The following is a 23,962-nucleotide window of genomic DNA, read 5'->3' as shown; positions in this document are numbered from 1 at the left end:
TTAATTTTTCTGTGGTTAATTGACGTCTAATAGTGTAAAAAGTGTTGACTGTCTTCTCAAAGTTATCTAAATTGCATTATACAACTTTTCCTTCACAAAAAAATAAAAAAACGGGGAAAAGGCACAAAATCAGTTGGTAGTTAGCCAATTCAGCCCAAACATGGAAATATAATTCAATTATTGTTGGGGATTGTGCATTGCCCAAAAGAGGATGATTATAATTGAACCAATTAACAGATATGTATATAAGGAAGTTGCTCATCAATGTCCTAAAACGTGCTGTAGCTAAAGAGAGGACCGATTTATATTTTATTGGATCCAGGTAGGCTCAGATCTTTCATTACCACCGTCGTTTTAGTGTATATTGAAACCAAATATGGTTCCCATTTGGGCCCAAAGTATGAAGACAATAACTATCTTTATTTGTTTTTCAAATTATCAGCTTTATATTCTAAATCCTTTACAAATTCGAGTTATTTTTGAACCACTCGACTTAATCACTTATAAACAAACAGAAAATATCTCCAGTATTTCTTCATTGACAACAATAAAAATTAGCATTTTGACGTTTAGTTTAACATTAAAAACATTGGATACTTAAATATATGATTTCAAGTAGGTAAACGAGTGCGCTCAAGTGTTTCATTTGACCTTCTTGAATGTAAATATTCAAAATTGAATATATTTTTGCATTGATGACACAAAGGAGACAGTGGCCCCATGGTGTAATGGTTAGCACTCAGGACTTTGAATCCTGCGATCCGAGTTCAAATCTCGGTGGGACCTGGCTTTTTTACATGAAGAAAAATTTTCAATGTATACCATTATACTCATATAAAAAGACACAGACAGAATTTATCTGATCTTAAGTTTTTTTGAGAATATTTCTGACTTTAATTTAGGTTTAGAACTTAAGGTGAATAAGTTTAAATTACTTACAAAAATTAAAAATATAGGTCATTTCTTCAAGGAACCTTGCACTCTTCCTACATTTCGTAAATACAATTCTTTCATACTCCGTTAAGTAATGATGATTTTTAATTTCCCTATTTTATTTGAAGCAGCATTTTGAAGTATTTTTATTTATAGAAAACAATTTTATTATAATTTGTAGAACTGATGAAAAAGTTTTTTTTAATTCAAACAGATATCAAAACATTTAAATTAATTAATTTCTGTACACTCTTTGTTTCATTTTTTTAAAGTATGTAATATTTTGAAGATTCTATTAAAATGAATGAGTGAGGTTGAATGTCTGATTTAAACTTTTTGAAAGTAAATACTGCCTAATGAATTTATATGTTTATATAGAATTAAAAATAATGATAAATGACAAATAATACTTATGAGCTAAAAGATACACATACAAATTTAAACTATTGAAATTATGGAAAATCAGCGTTTCATTTTTTTTTTGTAAATGTATGTAATAGGAATAAAATTGTTTTTAGGTGAATGAGTGCGCTCGAATATTTGATTTGACCTTCTAGAAAAAAAATACTGGACTAAAATTTAATTATTTACATTAATTTAATCACATAGTGGCCCCATGGTGTAATGGTTAGCACTCAGGACTTTGAATCCTGCGATCCGAGTTCAAATCTCGGTGGGACCTATGTTATTTTGGTTGAAGAAGGTGTTCTTCAATTCATAACATTATACTCATAAAAAGACTGGATTCATTTATTTTCAGTTTTATTTTTGAACACTTAAGACTCCTATTATGTTATAAAACTTAGTTTAAATATGTTTTTCTTATTTAAAAAATAATAAAAATAAAGGGTATTTCTTCAAGGAAATTGGCATTTTGATTACTATCCGTAAATACAATCTCTTACTACTTGGTGAAGAAATATTGATTTTTCTATTTCCTATTTTATTTGCAGCAGCATTTTGAAATATTTCTATTTATTGAAACAATTTTATTATAATTTGTAGAACTCATGAAAAAGTTTTTTAATTTAAACACATATCCAGACATATGTAAAGTTATTAAATTCTGTACAACTGGAGTTTAATTTTTTACAGTAAGTAATATTTTGTAGATTCTATTAAGGTAAATGCTTGAGCTTGAATGTCTGATTTGACCTTTCTGAATGTTTATACTGTGTAATGAATATATTATTATATAGAAGTGAAACAATGACAAATGAGCTAATAGATACACATACAAATTTAAACTATTGAAATGGTGAAAATCAGCTATTCATCTTTGTTTGTGAACGTATGTAATAAGAATAATATTTTATATCGGTGAATGAGTGCGCTCGAATATATGATTTGACCTTCTAGAACGAAAATACTGACTAAAATATAAATTTTAACATTGATTTTGAGTACAGGACAATGGCCCCATGGTGTAATGGTTAGCACTCAGGACTTTGAATCCTGCGATCCGAGTTCAAATCTCGGTGGGACCTAAGTTTTATTTTTTTGAAGAAATTGTTTTTCAATTCATAACATTATACTCATAAAAAGAGAGAAAGACTGGATTCATTTATTTTCAGTTTTATTTTTGAACAATTAAGACTCATGTTAAGTCGTAAAACTTAGTTTAAATATGTTTTTCTTATTTAAAAAAATAATAAAAATAAATTTTAATTTTTTACAGTAAGTAATATTTTGTAGATTCTATAAAGTTAAATGCTTGAGCTTGAGTGTCTGATTTGACCTTTCTGAATGTTAATACTGTGTTATGAATATATTATTATATAGAAGTGAAACAATGACAAATGATACTTATGAGCTAATAGATACACATACAAAGTAAACTATTGAATTTATGGAAAATAAGCGTTTCATTTTTTTTTGTAAATGTATGTAATAGGAATAAAATTTGATTTAGGTCAATGAGTGCGCTTGAATATTTGATTTGATCTTCTAGAAAGAAAATACTGGACTAAAAGTTATTTATTGACATTGATTTACACCATGGTGTAATGGTTAGCACTCAGGACTTTGAATCCTGTGATCTGAGTTAAAATCTCGGCGGGACCTAAGTGTTTTTATTAAGGTAGAGAGATCCTAATTCATAATATACTTGGTCACAATTTTGACCATCTCCGTAGACATCGCCAAATGTTTGTAGTTATTAATAGGAGAAAATCTGATTTTTAATAATGTCTGTCCAAATCAAAAACCTTTTGCATTTTGCATACAAACTGACAAGTGAAAGTTTGTTTCTTTTGATTATTAACTGAAACTGCCCAGAATTTTAAAATATGCATCCTAAAATAATCCAAATTGATTTAAAGTCAAGTCCACGATTGTAGTGTTTGTACTTAAATTTTCATATTAACTGTGTATTTCAATTGAAGTACATATGATAAGAATTATGTTTCTTATTCTTGTTTCAACCCTATAAATATTGATAAACTTCAATAAAAATCTCAATAAATGAATAAAAACCTTTTAACAAAGCAATTAAAGAAAGATATCAATAAAATAAGTTAAGGTGTACCTGTGATTCATAGTACGGAGTACCTCTGTCTTCATCTACAAGCAGATATATGGGGAGAAATCCTATGCGTTTATCTTCTCTATTTAAATTAGTATAAATAACGATATCTAAAAATAGATCTGAACATACGTATATCGTGAATTTAAAAACAATCTTGAACAAAAATCAAGAAAAGAACAAAATCCGAATAAACTTAATGTATACAGCCCGAGATTTCATTGACAAATTTGAGTTCATTATAAGATTATTATTTAAATTTGTGGGATGAGTTAAGATACTTTAGAATTTTGATTATAGTGTAGAACCGTTATTTGATTTAAGAGACTTATATTCGCCCTAATATGACCCTTTTCAACCAATCAATCTATCAATTTATAGATTTTTTGATTGTGAAGATCAATTTTGGTTACTCTGAGAGTGTAATTTGTGGGATACTCCAAAGATTAATCAGATTAATTGGTTGATAGAAATGGAAGATAATTTGTCACAGAATATGTAAGAATATCATACATACTCTGGTATTCAAAAATCCTTCTAGCTTGGTAATGAATTAACAAATTGCAATTTTAGTTTTCTTTGATTCTGTATTATTATGGGTATTTACAATTTAAGTGTCTTAAAAAAAAGGGTACTTATGTGTCGTTCATAATCTACTCCTTTAAAAGATTACTTCAATGAATAATTCCTTCAATTTAATTCCAATTGGGGATATAACTACTGACATTGCGAATAGACTCAGCCCCTCGAAAGTCCACAAGTTAGTTCATCTCTATTCCACCTGAGCTTTCAAATGGATACATTTTTATCAAATGAAGCTATTATAGAACAATAGTTTTGATGGGCTTACTAAATTATTCATTATTATCATATGTAGGGGAGGAGCAAGTAAATTCGAACGGAGAACTGGCAACGAACACTCAATTAGCTTGTTTGGCCCTATACAAACTTCTACAAAATGACGCTTCCTGTTCTATTATCATATTTTATTCATCTCTGAGCATAATACCGTGGTACTTAGTTAATAACTTTTTAAAAGAGGGCGATTGAACGACACATAAAAATTGATTTTGTTAAACGAGAGTTAAAGAAACGAGTCAGTTAATGGACTTTATTTTCTCATTACTACTGAAAAGACATACAATTTTCTAAAAAATAAATCGTAGATATTATAACATAAAGACGTGTAGATCTTAAGGTAAATAAAAGTATAAAGATCTAACCTTTTAATAATGAAGTAATGAATTGAATTATGTATTGGCACAAAGGTATTTTCTTTATATGTAATAATATTAGTATTATCATCGAATTTATCATTAAACATTTGGCTATCCTATGTTTAATTATATTTCTTAAAAATATAAATTCACCTAGAATATTAATTAAAAATTGTTTTGAGGTTAAAAAGATAAATATAAAAATTGTTGAATAATGATTAATTACCATGGGGGTTTGAATATGAGAATGTTGCACCTTTTAAATGAAGAAAGGAAAAACTTCTACATACCTTGTAGCTCCACATATGTTCATCTCATATTTGGCAACAAGTTCATTGATACTTAATGTTTGAAGAGTATTACTCCTCCTTGAAGAGTGGCTATTTTTTTATTGCTAATTTTCCTTAAGAAAAACTAATACTCTACGTTGCTCATAAAAGGCAAACGTTTCACAAATAGAAAAAAATTAAAAAAAGTCAAATGTTGAAGTTTGCAAATTTCTTCATTTTTTTTTTATAAATCTCTGTATTTGCAAATATCAAAATGTTGATGTTCACATCTGGATTTTTAGACACCCGTGAAATCATTAATAGAGACCCATGTACCGTTATTAAATATTAACATTTAACCCTGCCTCGTCTAATCCGATTATCTTTGTTATTGTCGAATGGTAAATGAAAATTGGACATTGTTCAAGGTGAAACTAGTTTTACGTCAATAGAAAAATAAAAATAAATTGAACAATATATTGTGTTAACCATTTTTGGATAATTATACATGTTATAAATTCAAAATGTAAGTTTTTAATAATTTTCATTAAGTAATTGAACAAGAAGAATACATTTATCACTTTTATCAATAGTCTGAATAAATATTGCATATAAATATGCAATATAGAGGCACTTTTCTTTCAAGCGATGAGGAAGTATTTGCTTCATTCTGGGTCAGACGCCAAACTCGCTGCTGCTTGACTGAGCATCAACCAAACCTCCTTATATCTCAATATACAACCCAGCTTTCAGATTGCACAGGTCCGTTACTGGGCCAAAATATACTTAAAACTCCTGCGCCGCCGCATTTCCAGACACCAAGGAACCCTTCTGATATGCTATAATATACCCCAGTTCATGGGGTTTGCAGGTGAACTATGGGGCATAAACCAAGTTAAATTTCTCCGCCGTCCCTTCCTTGAGCACAAAAGAACCTTACTAATATCCTAAAATGCACCTCAGTCCTCAGGTTGTGCAGGTGAAGTACTGGTCCTCAAGACAGTTTAAACACTAACACTGCCGTGTTTCTAAATACCAAGAACCCCTTCAAATGTACTAGAATAAACCCGAGCCATCGGGTTGTGGGTTGCTGGTTCTTGAGGCAGGTTAAATTCTTCCACTCCTACTTCCCTGAGCATCAATGAACCCTCATAATATTCAAAATACACCCCAGCAATTAGGTTGTACAGGTAAAATGCAAACCATGTTTTTTGGAGATTTAAGAGCCTTTATAAAAAATTTCAAAAAAATCCATACATTGGTTGGGTTCTGATTGAAGGACAAACATACAATCACATTATTCACATTTAATATATATATAGACATATATTTTATCAACCTATTTGAATAAATAATAGGCTTTGTATCCAAATTTGTGGGATCATTGGGATATTCACCCATTTTACCTATAGTTTAGAATCATTATTTGATTTACGAAACTTATGATATTTCAAATAAAAAAATTTAATTTCTCATTCCCTTATTATTACCATCAATTTTAGCTACATGAAATTTGCAACACGTCCAAATAGGTTTGTTGATATAAATTAACAACAATTCGAGGAAGAATACCTGGTATTGTCTGATCAATACTTTTTCTATTCTAAAATGTACTTTTTATCAAGTTGATACGCATGTACAAAACATTGCATTGTCTATTTGTCATGGATAGCTGGAAAAAGTTTAGATGTCATTTGATGTGCTCCGCCATATTTTATTACTGAAAAAAAGAGGCAAAATCATTAAGGAGTAAATTTTATAGAAATTTTTGAAGGATTATTTATTCTTCAAAACTTAACATTTTGTATAAAATAACTATTTTAAACTAATAGACAATTCTTTCAAAATTATTTTAAGAACTGCCCCCTCTATAGATTTTTTATTTTCATGTTTTTTCAACAGTAGAAAATTGCGGATCATGCCAAAAGGACCTTTTTATCTGACAAAAAAAACCAAATATGCGAATCGACGGATTTTGTCCATATTATATACATTGTGGTCATGTGTATCAAAATAATAAGCAAATCGAGCATCAAATGAGAATTGAATTCATAATCAGAAAATGACAGTTTCTTTTGTATCAAATTAGCATGTTATTCATACTCTATTTAGAGAATTATCATTCTAGCTTGCTTTTGTGTTGACGAACCACAAATGTATTACTTTTCATGACGAAAAATATAAAAAATTTTCAATAGTCTTTTTTGTTTCAAGTGTATTTAAGCGGATGACGTCGTTATGTTAACCTATTGCATTTCCTGTGGTCATTTTAGATCCATTAAACTATTATTTGTCCTTGGAGTTTGCGTTTATACGTAATAAAGCCTCTATTTGGTATTTATGTCATCTTGTTGGATATTAATTTGAACAAAAAAAAATTAAATAACTTATTGCGTACAATAGAATACAACCCAATTGTAAACCTAATCCAATTTGTCATGCTTGGGGTTTTCGGTAGTCTTTGTTCCTCTTTGATTTCCTCCGTCATTCTTTTCACAATAATAGGATTATATCTCTAAAAATTTACGACCAATTTGTAACCACAGACTTTCTTGTCGTCTTTTTAAACACGAATTTGAACCACAGACATATATCACACACTTATTAAAAGTATGATACACAATATTTTATTGTCAGTACAAAAATAAGAAAATCCTTAGTAATCAGACAATCGTGACTACGTCGACATCAAAACACAATAGCCTTTTAACTTTAACAAAATGGATGTCCTATAAAAAATAAAGGTAGCGTCCCCCCAAAGAAAATGAGAAAAAAAAGATCTCATGTGCACGCCACTATTTTTCCCCTTAAATTCTCACGAATTTATGGCCTCTCTAAAAGTACAAATGTAGATACATACAATAGAAAAATAAGCCACACACGATGAAAATATCCCCTTGTGACGTCATCACTTATCAACCTTAATAGTGAACTCTTTTGTTAGCATCCCAAGATACGTTATTAAGGCGCATCAAGTAGAAAAATTCTTGTGAAATAACCCTGTAATATGTGTTGCGTCAATATAAGGACAATTTTGGACAAAAAATAAAGAAAAGGAGAAAATCCTATTTATTTTGTACAATTTTATATTTATCAATATATAGCCACAATATTTCATACGTATATTTGAGGCAAATATATGCCTATTATTTAAATTTGTAGGATAAGTTAAGATACATAAGAATTTTAGTTATAGTTTATGACCTTTATTTGATTTAAGAGACTTATATTAGCCCAGATTTGGCCTCTTTCAAGTAACATTATCTATCAATTTCTGAATCTTGTATAGTGACAATCATTTTAAGTTATTTAGGTGGAACTTAGGACAATTTCAAACGAATAATAAGAATAATTAGTTGATAGAGGGTGGACTCGTCGAATAATACAAATAAATCCACTCTCTGTTTCAAGAAAAATAATTTAATGTTGCTTTTGTGTTGAGGGGTACATATATACATACGGCCTAATACTTCAGAAATATTTGAGTCAATTATAGGCTTCTTATTCAAATTAGTGGGATGAGTATAGATACATATACTTTTCTATGATATTTTCACGACAAATAGCTAGATTTTTCGCTAAAGAACCGATGACACTCAATTCATTCAAATGATTCAACTCACTGAATGTCTTAATTTCCTTAGTTGTGTATCATCCATTTAGATCGAAGAAAACAAGAGTGCATCTTTTTCTAAATACTCCAGAGTGCAACTTTGTTACATTAATGAACAAATCCCTGCTTATATCATTGCGAGATATAAAGTCTGCATTTACGTTTATTTCTTCCATGTCATAACTGCTATCAGCTATGATATGAAATGTATTTGTTGATTTCCTTCTCCCTCACGTTCCTTATTACATCTGATTGTAGCTGCTCTCCACCCAAACATTCTTCAAATTGTCTGGGTGAGCACCTTAATTTTCTGTTTGCTTTTTTAGCATGCAGAAGTTACATATTTCTTTCATTTATGGGCATGATGTATTATACATCATGTATTATATGGGCATGTTAAAACAGAAACCAAAAATCAATATGGTAACCCTGACTATTTGAGGAATATTTTGGAGGAAATTCTCATCAATCGGCTGTGACAAGGGAGGAGGACGAGAAGGAAATAAACAAGGATATAGGCAAGAATGTCTCTGATGTCGATCCTAAATTCTATTCTGAGTCCAACAAGGACTTACAATGACTCTACACATCAATCATCAAGGTTACATTCCGTCTTGAATGAGCACACACGAATGTTCTATCAGGGTTTGAATATAATTGAATGTAGTAAGACTCAGGAGTTAAATCATATTGACAACTGCAAGGGAAAAAGAAAATTCCTTCTTCAGATTACAATTCCAAAAGAGTAAAAAGTGCACATTATTTACATTACTAATTATATTCTTTTTTATTTTATTAGTATGTATTATATACCACATGGACTTTTGTATATATGTAGTGCACCTTAAGAGATTTTTTTCTTGCATACATAAAGATGAACTTTTCTTTATTAAAGTAATCCAAACGACCAATAAATAGAAATTATTCATTAAATATTGCATGAAGATTGCAGAAATCTTACTGATATGTAGGGGTATAATTGGTTGTCCTTAACCCTTTAGCTTGGTTTGACTCAAATTCGACACAACACTACTTTTGTCTCCCAAAATCTCCTTCTTGGAATGGACGTAATCAAAATTTATTATCATTTTTTCCAACCTACTTCAAATGGAATAAGGTTCATTAAAATATGTAAATGATTTATCAAATAATTTTTCTCTTTGACAAAATTTTTCTCCCTAATTAACGAAATCTATTTGCTTTTATTGAAAAGTAATTTAAATTCCATCGGCACTGAGTTTAATGTCAAAAAAGAAAAAAAAAAGATTATATCTTCTCATTTATATATACATACATAAAAAAAAGAGCAAAGAATCATTAAACTCTCAGTTTATGAGTAAAAAGAAAAGAAAAAGGAAAATTCCTTTCTTTGAAAAGACGGAATCTTCAAAAGACTCACCTGTCTCTCAGAGACGACGGCTCAAGGGTTAATAAACGAATTAGTGAGGGGAGACACATAGGGTTATAATAATTTTTATCGTTAAGTTTTAGCAAATGTTGTGATTTACGTTACGGTGTAACTTCACAAACATTAAAGTATACTATATATATTTTGTTGTCAGCTGTCGATGCTGACAACTTCATTTCTCATGATCAGTGTTCAGAACGTTAATTGGTTTGTTTGAATCACTATTACTTATTGTTAATCTACAAACATTTAGCAGCAAACATTCAACAAAAGCTCTTTAGGTAGGAAAAATTGCCTTACGACAAGCTGATTTTGGAGCTGTTCTCTGGTGTTGTTTTTTTAAGGCTATATGATCCAATAAAGTACAACGTGACACAGTTCTCAGGGGTTATATATAAAGTATGACTTGCCACTATGTAAAAATAAATTAAATCGAAAATAAACCTGGTAATTCGTACATTTTTAAGAATCTTTGAGAGAAAAGCAACTAGGTAATCCTGACAATTTGAAGAATCTTTGAGAGGAAAGCAGCTTAGCCGTCATGGCCTAGTATTATATCAGCTGCAAGTAGCTGGAAAGCAAGAGAATAAGCACAAACACCACTCCATTGAAATGTATATGGTAATCCTGAAAATTGAGTACTCAAGAGCAGCGCAGCTTTGCTGTTATGGTGTTGATTAGATCCATTGCATGCAACTGTGAGATTAAGGAAGTAAACACAAATCAAATTCCGTATATAGCCGGGACCTATAGCCAGAAATATTTCTAAAGTCGATCTTCAGTTAAACTCTGTGTCCAACAAAGACTTACACGTAAAACGCGCGAGTAAATCCTCAATGTAACTCTTTAAGAATTAAAGAAATTGAAAATGAACGTAATCAACTTGAGAATTTGAAGAATGTTCGGGAAGAGAAATGTTTTATTAGATCAGCTGCAAGCAGTTCTGAGATAAACATAAATCAGAGCCATCCGTAGGGGGCTCCTCTCCCAAATTAAGAAACTTTTACTTTTTTTAGAAAAAAATTAATTTTCTTTGAATAGCTTTGGATTTTTGAAATTTTTTTCCAAAAAATTTAATATTTGAAATTTTTGTCCAAAAAACTTTACTTTTGAAAATATTGTCGTAAAAAATTACTCTTTGAATTTTTTTTTGGTGTGTGAATACTTGTATATTTTTGAAATTATTTTTCAAAAAATGTAATTTTCTTTAAGTAGCTATGGATTTTGAAATTTTTTCCACAGAATTTTGATATTTGAAATTTTTTTCAAACAAAACCTATTCTGTGAACAATTCTTTATTTTGGGAAAAAAATTCCTTTCTTGTCAAAAAGCTATTGATTAAATAGCTTTGTACTTTAATTTTTGTATTTAAAAAAAAGAAAACAAAAACCGAACCCTCCCCAAAATATAGTCCTGAGGGTTTCCCTGCAAATACCATGCCATTTATAGGAAGGAAATATGAGCTGAAATTAATCTGATATCCATCCTCAATTCTTCTCATAATTCAACATGGTTTTACATTAACACCCTGCCTAAACCCACATTGTTTCCAGGTCACACAGCTAAAATATATGTTTTTTTAATCCTCACATTTATTTTGTTTAGAAAAATATTAAAAGAAGGGCCACAGCAAGATGTACCTGACTAGTTAAAATTATAGATGCCTCTGACCAGTCTAGAATATATAAAGCAATGCCCAACTTTAATAATTACGAGTGTTGGGTTTCGACCTAAAAATCCTAGAATGGTCTAAGACTGTTATGATTTTGAGTGGCCCAAACTAATTCAATACTTTAAAGAAGTTCAATTTGGACCAAATATTGTTCAAGACAAGTCTCCAAAAAATAACATAGGAGTTAATCGACTCCATACAGTAGTATTTATAACTAATTTTAGCAAATGACCAGATAGTCCTTGTTTTTAAGTTCTATAGATGAACTGTTGATGACGTATGTAAGTAAATGTGTCTTGGGAGAAAATTGATTCATAGATTGAGACGGGGGGGGAGGGGAGCGGATTTACATATTGTTTTGAAGACAATTAAATTTCAATCTACGGTCCGAGAACGTGGTATTAAATAGTGACAAGGGTAAGCATTTCCAACGGTTGGGGGGCACATTATGTCATAATGACGTCATAAAGGCCACTGGAAGAGCAGGGCCATTACTATGGGGCGGGGGGGAAGCACTGGTGTTGACAGAAATTGAAACAAAAAAAAATCGGTCTTGAACCGAGTAGCAAAACTAAGATTAACCCTTCTCTGGCCTGATATACACCGTAAAACTTGGACTCAAAAATACAGAATAAACCTTGGAATTAATGAAGTTGTAGTTCCTATTTTTTGGACCAGTTCAGTCTTAGAATTAGTCCTCAAGACAGTCGGTCCTTTGGACTCACAATACTAGAAATGATTAAAAAAAAAAAAAAAAGTTGATTTACGTCATCATGGACCAAACTTTATATGTTTTAGGACTAATAAGCCAGACTAAACTGGACGTAACTGCAGTATTCAATCCAAAATAAGAACTGGTACATCACTACTTGTAACACGATTAGCGTTGTGTCGGTCCATATTTAAAAACAAAAACACCAGTTCAGTGACGTCAATGAAGGTGTTTTCCATCTTTTTTATTAATCCATTATTTAATCAACTAAATAATAAAACTGCTCCCAAGACCGAACTGTACTGTACCAAATACGAATCCAAGGTCTAAAACCGCAGTGTGGACTGATTTATTCTGTCTTGAAAAAATCACGTAAGACCGAACCGAAAAAAAACTATCCTTAACCGAGTCGCAACACCAATACGCACATTTGTTATAAGTACAGTTGATTATATTGTAGAGAAAAACGCATGCAAGGAGAAGGGGGGAAAAATACATATGGTGTCATTGTTTAAAAAACTGATCATCATCTGCCTGCTTTATTATGATTTTTGCGAGTATAACGAAAGTATTTATTAGCAAAATGTTTAATGAAGATATGCTACGTATAATTGACTTAGACGTTTTATCCGTTACAGTAGATTTGAAAACGTCACACTCCATGAAACTGTAATCCATTATGAACCTTATTCTCAGAATAATAGCTAATGAAACGACAAAGTAGAGTATTTCCAAATATATTTGAAGTTCCAAGTTTAAAAAAGAAGGCTTTAATTAAATATAATCTACATAAAAAAAATATACCATCATACATTTATGTTCAATATACAAAATTAAACAATTGGAATCATATAACTAATAACAATAAATTATATATACAGAATATTGAAATAATAGATTGATCCAAATAATATTTTCTTGTTCAGACACCGGAACCCAGTTAAATTTGTCATAACGTTAGGTTGCAAAACACAAGCGAGACGTGGAGTTTAATCAAAAAGATAATCAACCCTCTTCTTCATGTGGAAGTTGCTATATACAATTGTGCACAGGATAGATATATATCTACCGATGAGATCTAACTAATTATTAATAATAAAGTAAATGTCAAAATCATAAAATTAGACAATAAATATACTAATAAAAAAAAATATTAGATATAAATCCATCTTGAAGATTTAGAGCAAAAGCTTAATATGTTTTAATGTCCGGCGATATTACTCCTTATTAAGAGCATCAAAAAATATATTTCCCCCGTTATTTATTCTTATATAACAACATACTATTATCATGAAGGATATACACAATTGCTAATTACAATGCTACACCCAGTGTAACTACCTCCGCTGTTGTTACCATTTAAGCAGTTGTTTTTGCCTTTAGTGAGTTTCTGAACACCATTTCTGGGAGCCTATCAACCATAGCTAAGCCTTAAGTGATAAAAAAAGTAATATTTATTGACTATGTAATATTGGAAAACCTAATTATCATACCCAAGTCTTTAAGTGAAGAAACTAGTCTCAGAAAAACTAGTTGCGAACCATCCAAAGCTATTATTCCCGTTGTTGGGACCATCTAAGCAATTTTTTTTGCCATTGAATGATTTGAGTATCATAATTCTTGATAATTTTGGCTAAAATAGAATCATATTTTAGGGTTAGATTTAAAAACAATTGAATACTTACTGTTACATAGTACAAAATTCAGAGCTCCATTTCAAAATTAGTTAATATTTTTTACTTTTTACTGATAACTTGATCGTCATTTTGGTGGATGACTCAAAACATTTTCATATGCCTTTCTATAAATGACATCTGTACCAACATCCTCCATTAATTAAATGATGGTTCCTCGGAAAGGGATAGATTTACCCGTGTGTTTCTCCATAAATTTTTTGAACATAGATGATTAGCAATGGATAAGGGTCTATTACATACAATAAGCATCTTTGTGAGATCAGAGTTAAAGTCTGACTTGATGTATTCATCACTAACTTCATTTTTTAGATGAATATTCATGCTCTTGATATGATGGTAATGAGTGGTGTATAATTCTTGACAAGGGACTAAAGGCACATTTATATCGACAAAACCGACAAACCATCTGTTTCTCATCCGGTAAGTATTTTCCAAATTCCTGGTCCTCCATTTTAAGAAATCCAGACAGAAGGCGACGTTATTTTAGGCATTTTATTCCGTTCTCTATAGACTATCACCATCTAATATTATTATATTAATATTGAATAATAAAGGCGGGAATGATAACGTTCATGATTGATATAAGAACATGTATATTATTTAATCAATGATGCCATAAGTATTTCTTCTCCTTTCCTCACACGCTTTTCTATTCTTACCAAAATTATCACCCTTAGTTATAGGATACAAAGGTATGAGCACATTCATTGATCCCTCAAAAGCTATTTAAAACAATTCATGGAATAGAACACAAAAGACATTTGGAGGTAATCATTCCATACGCTCGTTTATTCCACACCTTGGGAATGTCGGAAATCAAGGATTAAGAGACTTAGAAATTGAGTATATGTGTGGCTTAACTCCATGAGGAAAAATAAATGAATGTTGTCAGCCAATAGCGGCATTTTGTCAATCAATTGTTCATAACTTTATTTATGACGTCCATAACTTAAATACCTACTTCCTGTACAAAGTACTATTTCTACGCACAGTGACATGACTTTTTTTTGTGTGTGTATATGTTGTAGACTCTTACTTTAATGGTTGAATCGGCAGGACTGCTGCTTTCACGAAAAAAAGAAGACTTTGTAATATATATATACGGGGTGCGAAGTAGAAATTTGAACACTTATAAAAAAGAAGACGAATTGAAATACAAACTGTGTACATAAATAATAGTGTTGTGTTAGTCTTTGATAATGACTTCTTGACTGAATCAAGAGCTCAGATTGAGGGAACTGAGAGGACCAACATCCAGCTCAGGTCATGTTCCTCAGTTTTGTGGCACCCCATGACAACGAGATGCCTCACTACTTCTTTAACGCCAACGAGCAATTCAACACGGATGTCTACTACAAGGTCCACACTCCTCAGGTACCATGTCTTTCCATTATTGACGCACCCCGGCTCAGACATCCAATTCTGCATCTCATTTCTGCAAGGAGAACATGGCTGCCCTCTGGCAGGGTGACTTCTGGACTATGCTTCACCAGAGAGGAACCCCCTGGACTTTGCTGTTTGGTGGGTCTTAGAGGCCAAAACGACCAAGACTTTTCACTCAAATGTCGATGCCCTGAAGTCTGTGATCACGGAGGAGAGCAACAACTTGTTCTCAGACGTCATCAAGACCAGCTGTGCTTCTGTTTGTCGCCGTATTGAAGCCATCATTCAGGATGAAGTGGGACGTATTGAATAAAAACTGTAGAAAATTGTTCAATTATCAACTTTTGCTCCAAAATTTAGTAATAAAAATGACACAAAGTAGAAATACGTAGAAGCGAAAACGCTTATGAAATTTGCTAATTTTTGAGTATCACCCCGTTCAGTTATTTTGCAATAAATAACTTTGCTAGACATTATTTAACCAAAAAAAATGGTTTTTCCTAAAGTCATCCAATAGAACAAAAACAGAGAAAAAAGTAGGCCTCATCATTTCTTTACATTTTCAGAAAGGAGAGATCTAATTTTTCTTATCTTTTTCCCTATTTTTGCTCGATAGCGTAGCTTTATATACAATAAGACACTATATACAATATCCAGAATACCTTGAATGGCGGAACTGTCAACGAGACAAGCTTCAACATGGTAATGTACCGACGCAAACGGTAAAGGTTGCACAGTCCTTTTTGCAGACAAACATTCCATTCTGACCAAAAACAATGTGGCTACAATATTAACTCAGACGTCAACTCCCCCAACTTTTCCTTCTGGTCGGTTATCGAGATCGAGGGCCCACCGGATAGGGGCATAAAATTTTGAAGCCTTCAAAATTTCCCGTGATGAACATTAGAACTCCATGAGCCCCAAGGACATTAATACCACCTATCAGAGCATGGAACGGCGCATCAAGTTAATTATTAATGTCGATGGAGGCCTCCTTCAAGATACGATATGTGTACAATACATATGCCCACATTTCAACCAAGTTTAATTAATGTAGCTCCTTTACTTTTTCAAAAATAAACTTATCCAAATTCCAGATACAAAATGTTTAGTTTTCAATATCGCACCCGGTATCCTTAAAAGTTTGTCAGGTCTAGAAAAATATAATATATAATGTTTTATTTTTTGTCAAAAGTGGGGAATTTAATTGCTTCAGAAGGGTGGTATGTGGATTATTATATATATTTAACCCCTTCCAATGCACCAATGGTACTTTTATGTATATATAAATAAAATATTTTTGACCAAAGGAGTCGCTGGGGTTGACATCATTATTTAGACCCTTGAAAATCTCTTAATGGACATGTAACATGAGTACGTATAATTGTTTCAAGACAGCGGAAGGAACAGAAAAAATATACTATAATGTTTATAAATACATACAGTGTTTACTCACATACAACAAACAGTTCATTTCGCCATAAAAAAATAATACTGCAAAATATTTATCATATTATTTGTCAACACAAATGGAAGATAGAATGATATATCCCCCAATTGAGTGTACATTTGAATTATTAGTAACTCTTTGGATTTGCAGCAAATTGCATTTCAAATAGCCTAAAATGGTTTTTGACTAAAAGAATAGGAAAGTGACAAATGGTATGGTTGAAAGGGGTCATATCAGGGAAAATATAACTCTTTGAAATCAAATAAAGGATCTACATTGTAGTTAAAAGTTTTGGGTATCGGATCTCATTCTCAACATTCAGACAAATTGCTTTATTTCTTTCTTTTTGGCATTCGTTTGAGTCGAGGAAGTGGAGGGATTTTCAAAAAAATGAAACAAAAATAATGTTGTGTGATGATTAAACATTACTTTTCATAGAGTAATGTTTAATTATTACACGAAATTCTTTTTGGTTCATTTTTTGAAAGGGTCAAAGTCTCAGGAAATTGAAAAGAAGTTTGATTAAATCTGCGTAAAAACATACAAATCAGCTGTAATAGTTTTACCTTTTTCAGATAGTCGATAAAGATTATTCCTTGGGAATCCAAAGGAGAGTAGCCATAATCTTTCCGGCTGATTCCTCAATTCAAACATTTGTCAAACAGAAAGAAAAAGAGAACAATCTGGCTGATAGTCTGGAATGAGTTACTTTACCAAAGTATTTTAGCTAAAGATCTGTTTGAAAGTTGCTGTGTGTTCTTCCAAGAGACGCTACTAATTAAACCTAATCTCTACACAAACCAGTAGTGCGTACTCTTGGACTTTGATCGACTATTTCAAACGACCCACGTAGATCCAACTATATTTTTTTAATTCTCCTCATTTTCAGTTAGTACCAACCGTTCAAAAGACAGCTGGGACATCCCATGTCAAGTGTATACACTCTCACGACATCAACATAACTCCACTCACAGACTCAACCAATTTCAAAAATATACTCACAAAAGCAAGTACTTTAACTTAACTTTTTTTATATTTCACTATAAAATTGCATTGTATCTTTTTGCATAAATATTATTTTGTAGTAATTGTTAAGTTAAAACACTTGCTGTTGTAAGTATTCTAATGTAAAAAAAATTGAAATTGGTCGTTTCTGAGCAGAGTTATGTTCCACAAAAGTTCAAATATCCTTCAAAAAGAACCAAATTTTGAGGGACTACTACTAAATGGACCCTTGTGCTCATATAAGTTTACAATTTCAAAAATAAAGTTTTTATGTTGGGATAAACACCTTCATTAAAAACTATCAAAATTGGTGATGACTATATTAAATTTTTTCAAAAAGTTCCTTTGTACTAACTGAAAATGACGTGAATTTAATAAAAAAATAGCCCAATGTAAGTATTCATCCCAAGACTTTTCAGTCTCGTAATCTATGATATTAATGGATAATATTATATATTTGATATAAGCCATCATATAAAATATTTTTGGAACAATATAATATGTCGTATTTTTTTGGCAGTTGGAGAGTTTCAAACATTGAATCATTTTCATTATATAGGTAAATATATATAGTATCTACGTAGGTACAAGTAATTTTTTTCAGCCCCCCGTTTCTCGACTTATGATTGATGCCCCATGTCAATTATTGTAAGAAAATGACAAAATACGTATCAGATAGAGAAAGGGTTATCATGAAGCTGAGCTTTTTACGTGAAAAAAATTTAATTTCCTCTCTGAAGAGGGATATTGATTGACGGCATACGGTTGTAATCCAAATCTGAACTTTAAGCAAGTGACTTTGGAGAGAGTGAGGGATCCTAAAGAACAAGTGTTGGGGATGGGGAAAGCCAAGTCATGTTCTTGTACGAGATGATTGCCCAGCAAAAGATAAAGGATATGTCTTCTGCCATAACATAGGTCATTGTGCTTCAGTATCCATGAGTCGAAAAGCCTATGTGGAAAAAAGGATGAGATAATCAAATTAACAAAGCATAAAGTCGTCCATCATTCACATTAAAACACTTGCTTCTACTGACGAGACTCAATTAGTCCCTATTGACGTATTTCCAACATAGGAAGAGCATTTAGAATCTATGGATTGTTTGATACGAGAACTACAAAAACTGTCATTTTTGAGGATCTTTTAACATTATACGACATACATACCTTATGTCTCTAATTCACAATCCAAAATTCAAGACATGGACAATTAAACTCGTACAGTTGAGCTCAAAACTATTCCTACCCTCACAAAAATGCCAAAAAACATAATTGTATGTTCAATTTGGATCTATAAACTCATTTAGAATATCCCTAGTCAATCAAAAACAAATCTTAACTTCAAAAAGTTATAATAATTTAGTCATTTCTCGGAGTAAAATAACAAAATATCATTTTTGGCGTTTCATAAGCATACATGCCCTAAGAGAAAAGATACTTTATACTTTGTTATATGGCCTCTAGCTTTCTTCAAATGTTGAATTTCCTCGGGGTAAGTCCTTAACAAATTGAGGCAACCCCTAGGATCGATTTTGTCCCACTCTTCTAGACAGAATATCCCAAGGTCTTCGAGATTTGTTGGATGTCTTTTCCAAATTGATTTATTTTTGTAGTCCATAGCTTCTCAATAGGGCTAAGGTCAGTATTTGGGGTAAGCCATTCTATGACCCTAACTTTGTACCTATTGAGCCATTTTTGAACTTTTTGTATGTGTGCCTTGGGTCATTGTCTTGCTGGAACCACCAATGCGTTCCAAGCTGAAGCATCTTAGCTGATTGATGCAATGGTGACATCAATTTTGTAAAGTTCACAGGTTCCTATGACAGCTAAACAAGCCCAAATCATGATGCTTCTACCATTGTGTTTTACGGTTGGAATAGTATATTGTGCTGATGCTGGTTGTGGCCAAACAACTCAACTTTTGTCTCATCTGATACCAGCACAGTGTACCAGAAGTTGAGTTCATCATCTTTGTGGTCATTGGCATGTTTTAGCCTGGAATTTATATACCTACTATTGCTGAGAAGAGTCTGTCTTGGCGTTTAACCCGCAACCCATTCTCGTACTAAAACTTTTGCACAGGGGATCGGCAAAACAAAGTTCATGTTGCATTCAACCCCTGCTGAATGGATTTGAAATTTTTTGATGGATTCTTGGCAACCTCTCGAACTACATAGCTCACTTGTGTTGAGCTCAGCTTGGACTTCCTACCATGTCAAAGCTGATTCTAGACATGGACAGGTCTTTTGAATTTGTTGATGGATGGAAAACTTGATGGAAATGTCTTTGTAGCAGTAACCTTAATTATGGTAATTAACTACAAGCTGGTGCATTGTACCCCTTGGTCATAGTCATGTTGAGTGTTGAATAAGACGAAAGCGAGAAATTGGCTCATCACACTTTTATAACTCAGAAGATAGTTCAAGGAAATTATTGATATCTTGAGTACTTTATAAGAGTCTCTTAATCTTTCCAGACTTCACCATGATAAAAATAACTAGAAAATGTGTATGATATTTTTCTACCTTTTTGGAGGACTACGAATACTTTTGAAACAAGCAAAAATGAGTTCCGACGCAAAAAAATATTTTATAGAAGGAGTTGATATTTTTGGTCAATCCATAGTAATTATTATTAAAAACATTTCTAAAAAGAAAATTAAAAACAATTTTTAAAGATTTCCGATATATATATATATGCCAAATATTGAAATGTTACGACTACTTTTGGGCTCAATTGTAGGTGTAATGGAGTAATCAATCTCCACATTGTCGACCTTGTTGGCACCAAATCCCAAGTTTTGTTTTTATAATTTTGTACAATCACCAGATAATAAAATGAAAAAAGGTATATTCATTTAAAGAGTCTATAAAGAGTCCCAGCATCATGTTATAAATGAAAATGATCCTCGTCTGCATTATTGTTGGATTCAATCCAGAGTTGAACTTGAATCAGAGGCAAATAAATAATCCTGGAGAAGGGTGTGAGTGACTCAAACAAATTTGATTACTGTTGACGTTAATTTGAACTGTGAGAAGAGGAAATGATGAGAAAAAGAGATAATGAAATTGATTATATTTACGGATTGGACTCAAATTTTACTAACTATTATAGGTTTATGATGACTTTATTTTAAATCCACTAACCCCTAGAATCTATTCATATCGGTGTTCGATCTGCCATCACCCATCCATGACCAGTCATCAATCATCCCCATTGCCGACAGTACATCCCTTCACAAAAAATACTTACTACTTTAGGAACATAAACCGTATGACATCACTAAATATTCATTTTACAATAAAAACTTCGACGACCTACTATCCACGTTCATTGTTCAACGGTTTTTCTGAAGATGGGGAATCCTTCAAAGGATCCTTAGATGGGTCCAATCCACAAATGAATAACTTAATTGTTCGCAATTTTTTTGTTGATTTAATATTCCTAGAGTGTAAAATACATAAACATTATAAAATAGGAACGAAATTAAAGTAAAGTCATTCTATTTGATATTGATTTGTCCCGATTTGTCAACTCCTGATCCAATATAGGTACAAATAGAATGAAATTAGATCAAGAGTAGACAGTCAAAAAATCTTACAGAATACGGACAAATACTCTAAGCTCCTATTTATATTACAATGTTGTTGTATTTATTTTAATCGGATTCAAAAAGATACACGTTCACAAAAATAAGAAATCTACTTTAACCGGTTAAAAAAGTTGAAATATCGGAAAGGAGGATTAGACAAGTTTGCTATTTTTTCGTTATTTCGTTTATTCCTTGAAAAGTTTCCTTTTGTAGTTTATTCGTTTACTTTTTTCCACTCATTCGTTCATTTTGATGTCCGAAAACAAAAATGGATGAAGAAAGTTTAGTCGGAAGTGTAGTAGAAAACGTTAATTTAAAACATAAATATCATCTGAGGTTTTTTTTTCTTTAATGTTATTTGAAATAACATAATAATTTCATATTAAGTACTACTTCTATATTAATCTTCTTCTCATAAAAGACAGGGAGTAACCTTGAGAATTTGTTACTGAATTATAATTATAAGTCCTTGTTGGATTCAGAGCTGAATTGAGGATCACACCCCTTGATAGCTAAGCTTCTCTACTCCAAATTCTTGACTACCGTGGTGGATTTTAGTTTTTTTTAACATGCCCAAAATGCCCCAGATTAACTTCACTGTATATAATGATCTAGTGCAAAGGCAAGCAGTCCATCACTCACAACTAATTGCTTTCTTGTCTGGGCCTCTCTCTTTTTCTCCAAAACACACACAACATGATTCCAACGTTTTCTGAACGGGTGGACAATTTTCTATTTTTGTGTAAAAAAAATAGTGTTTGATCAGTCCTAGGACTAATTTATTAAACAGACTAACTTCTTCTTTTTAGTCTTTTTTATATTGGTTTTACCATTCAATGGTCCTTAAGATTCATTAGTCGTTTCTTCGGTCCCACGGTCCTAGTTGGCTTTTTATTTTCTGCATTCATAGCTAGAAAATAATGAATGATAGCTAGATTACATAATAATATGTTATAGGTACACACTTTCTACGTTACACTTCAGGTATCTTATTTGTTTGAAAGAGGCTATGATGAAACTTCAACAGCTGAAATGAGTAGTACCTACGTCATTCCAGCTGTTGTAGTTATTATAAAAGACCTATACGGACCAGTCCTAGGATTGAAAAATTTTATTAGAACCAGACAGATCCGACTGAAGTCTTTTTAGTTTTTTGTGCCCCGTCCAACACTGGAAAAATATATTTGACCAAATTTTCAAATAATGAAGTAGTTGAGGAAATGACAATTAAAACACTGAATATTCGTGTGTCAATTCTTGATTATTTGACATATTTTTAAATAGATAAATATATAAGTTATTGTAAAATAAATCAATTATATTTTCAATGTTTAAATCATGTTGTATATGGTCGATCGGTTTACACTTGATGGTATCCGTACTAAAAAAAACTTTGACAATATTTTTGTGAATGTGTCACTCCGAGCGGTCGTCAAAGACGGAAATCAGTAAAGAGAAAATACTTCAAAGTTTATAATTTTTCTTGAAACAAGGCGAAAACAAAAGCCAGGGAGCTGAAAATGTGAACCCTGTTGTGGGTCATCATAGTGTAAGAGCCAATCATACGTTACTTTGGTTTTGTGGATTCTGTTCTCGTAATTTTGAAGTCAAAGATGCACAAGGGATATTTGAAGGCCTATACCTATTCGAAAATGTCGATACAACAATGGAAATTGTTGCGTTTAACAGTCATGTTAGGCAGTGCGCATTGATTGGCAAGGAGAAAAATATTAATGGAGAAAAAATAATTGATTTATTTTAACTACACCTAATATTATACATACATTCGTATTTCTATACTTCTATTTCAATAGTCAATTATTCAAAATTCTTTAAATATTTGGCATCTTTTTTCTCGAGCGTATGAGAAAACTTTTTCTTAAGAAAAAAAACAAAAACAATAAACCATTAAAAAAAACTATTCTTATTTTATTTTTTGAAAAGATAAAAACGAAACATTCATAAAAAGAGCTGAGAAATAACTGAGCCTTTTAATTAACTCCACTTGAACGTTTAATTACGCAAAGAAAAGTCAAGCAGAGTTCTCACAAATCCTTCTTCATAGGCATATATAATAGTATGTATATACATTCTTGACTTTTCTAAGAATCATATCAATACCTACAACTGTGTACAGGGTGTCCACGATAAATTGGAACTATCTTAAAATTCAACCTGCTTGATAAAAATTGAATTTGGAGTGTATTTGTTAATATGAAAAAGTTAGACATGATATTAAACAATAAATTTATTCAACATGTCCTCCCTCAGCAGTCACCATCCTCTCCATCCTGCCCCTAAAGGATTTGTATGCCCTGATGACTTCCGTGGAATCGACAGCATTCCACTCTTCGTAATGGAGCCCTTCAGGGCCGCGATGCTCTTGTCGCTGACCTTGCACACCTCCCCTCCAACTTCCCCTACCAGTAGTAATCATACCGATTGAGGTCGCATGAGTTGGAGGGCCAGGTGTTGCGATCCCACAAA

General features: G+C 31.8%; 1 long non-coding RNA gene and 3 other non-coding genes across 4 annotated transcripts; 3 read left to right on the top strand and 1 right to left on the bottom strand.

The window, feature by feature from the left end:
* Window positions 1-714: 714 nt before the first annotated feature.
* TRNAQ-UUG (transfer RNA glutamine (anticodon UUG)) lies at window positions 715-786 on the top strand. Its single transcript has one exon. It is a non-coding gene; the product is annotated as a tRNA-Gln (tRNA).
* Window positions 787-1,543: 757 nt separating this feature from the next.
* Window positions 1,544-1,615, top strand: TRNAQ-UUG (transfer RNA glutamine (anticodon UUG)). Its single transcript has one exon. It is a non-coding gene; the product is annotated as a tRNA-Gln (tRNA).
* Window positions 1,616-2,348: 733 nt separating this feature from the next.
* On the top strand, window positions 2,349-2,420 carry TRNAQ-UUG (transfer RNA glutamine (anticodon UUG)). Its single transcript has one exon. It is a non-coding gene; the product is annotated as a tRNA-Gln (tRNA).
* A 10,649-nt stretch (window positions 2,421-13,069) lies between these two features.
* Window positions 13,070-14,625, bottom strand: LOC139906609 (uncharacterized). Its single transcript, XR_011782248.1, has 2 exons — window positions 13,842-14,625; window positions 13,070-13,778 (listed from the first exon to the last, which is right to left on the bottom strand). It is a non-coding gene; the product is annotated as an uncharacterized lncRNA (long non-coding RNA).
* Between the last annotated feature and the right edge of the window lie 9,337 nt (window positions 14,626-23,962).

The sequence above is a fragment of the Lepeophtheirus salmonis genome, chromosome 11 (assembly GCF_016086655.4).
Source record: "Lepeophtheirus salmonis chromosome 11, UVic_Lsal_1.4, whole genome shotgun sequence".
In the NCBI taxonomy this organism is placed as follows: domain Eukaryota; kingdom Metazoa; phylum Arthropoda; class Copepoda; order Siphonostomatoida; family Caligidae; genus Lepeophtheirus; species Lepeophtheirus salmonis.
This window is presented reverse-complemented; position numbering and strand designations above follow the sequence as displayed.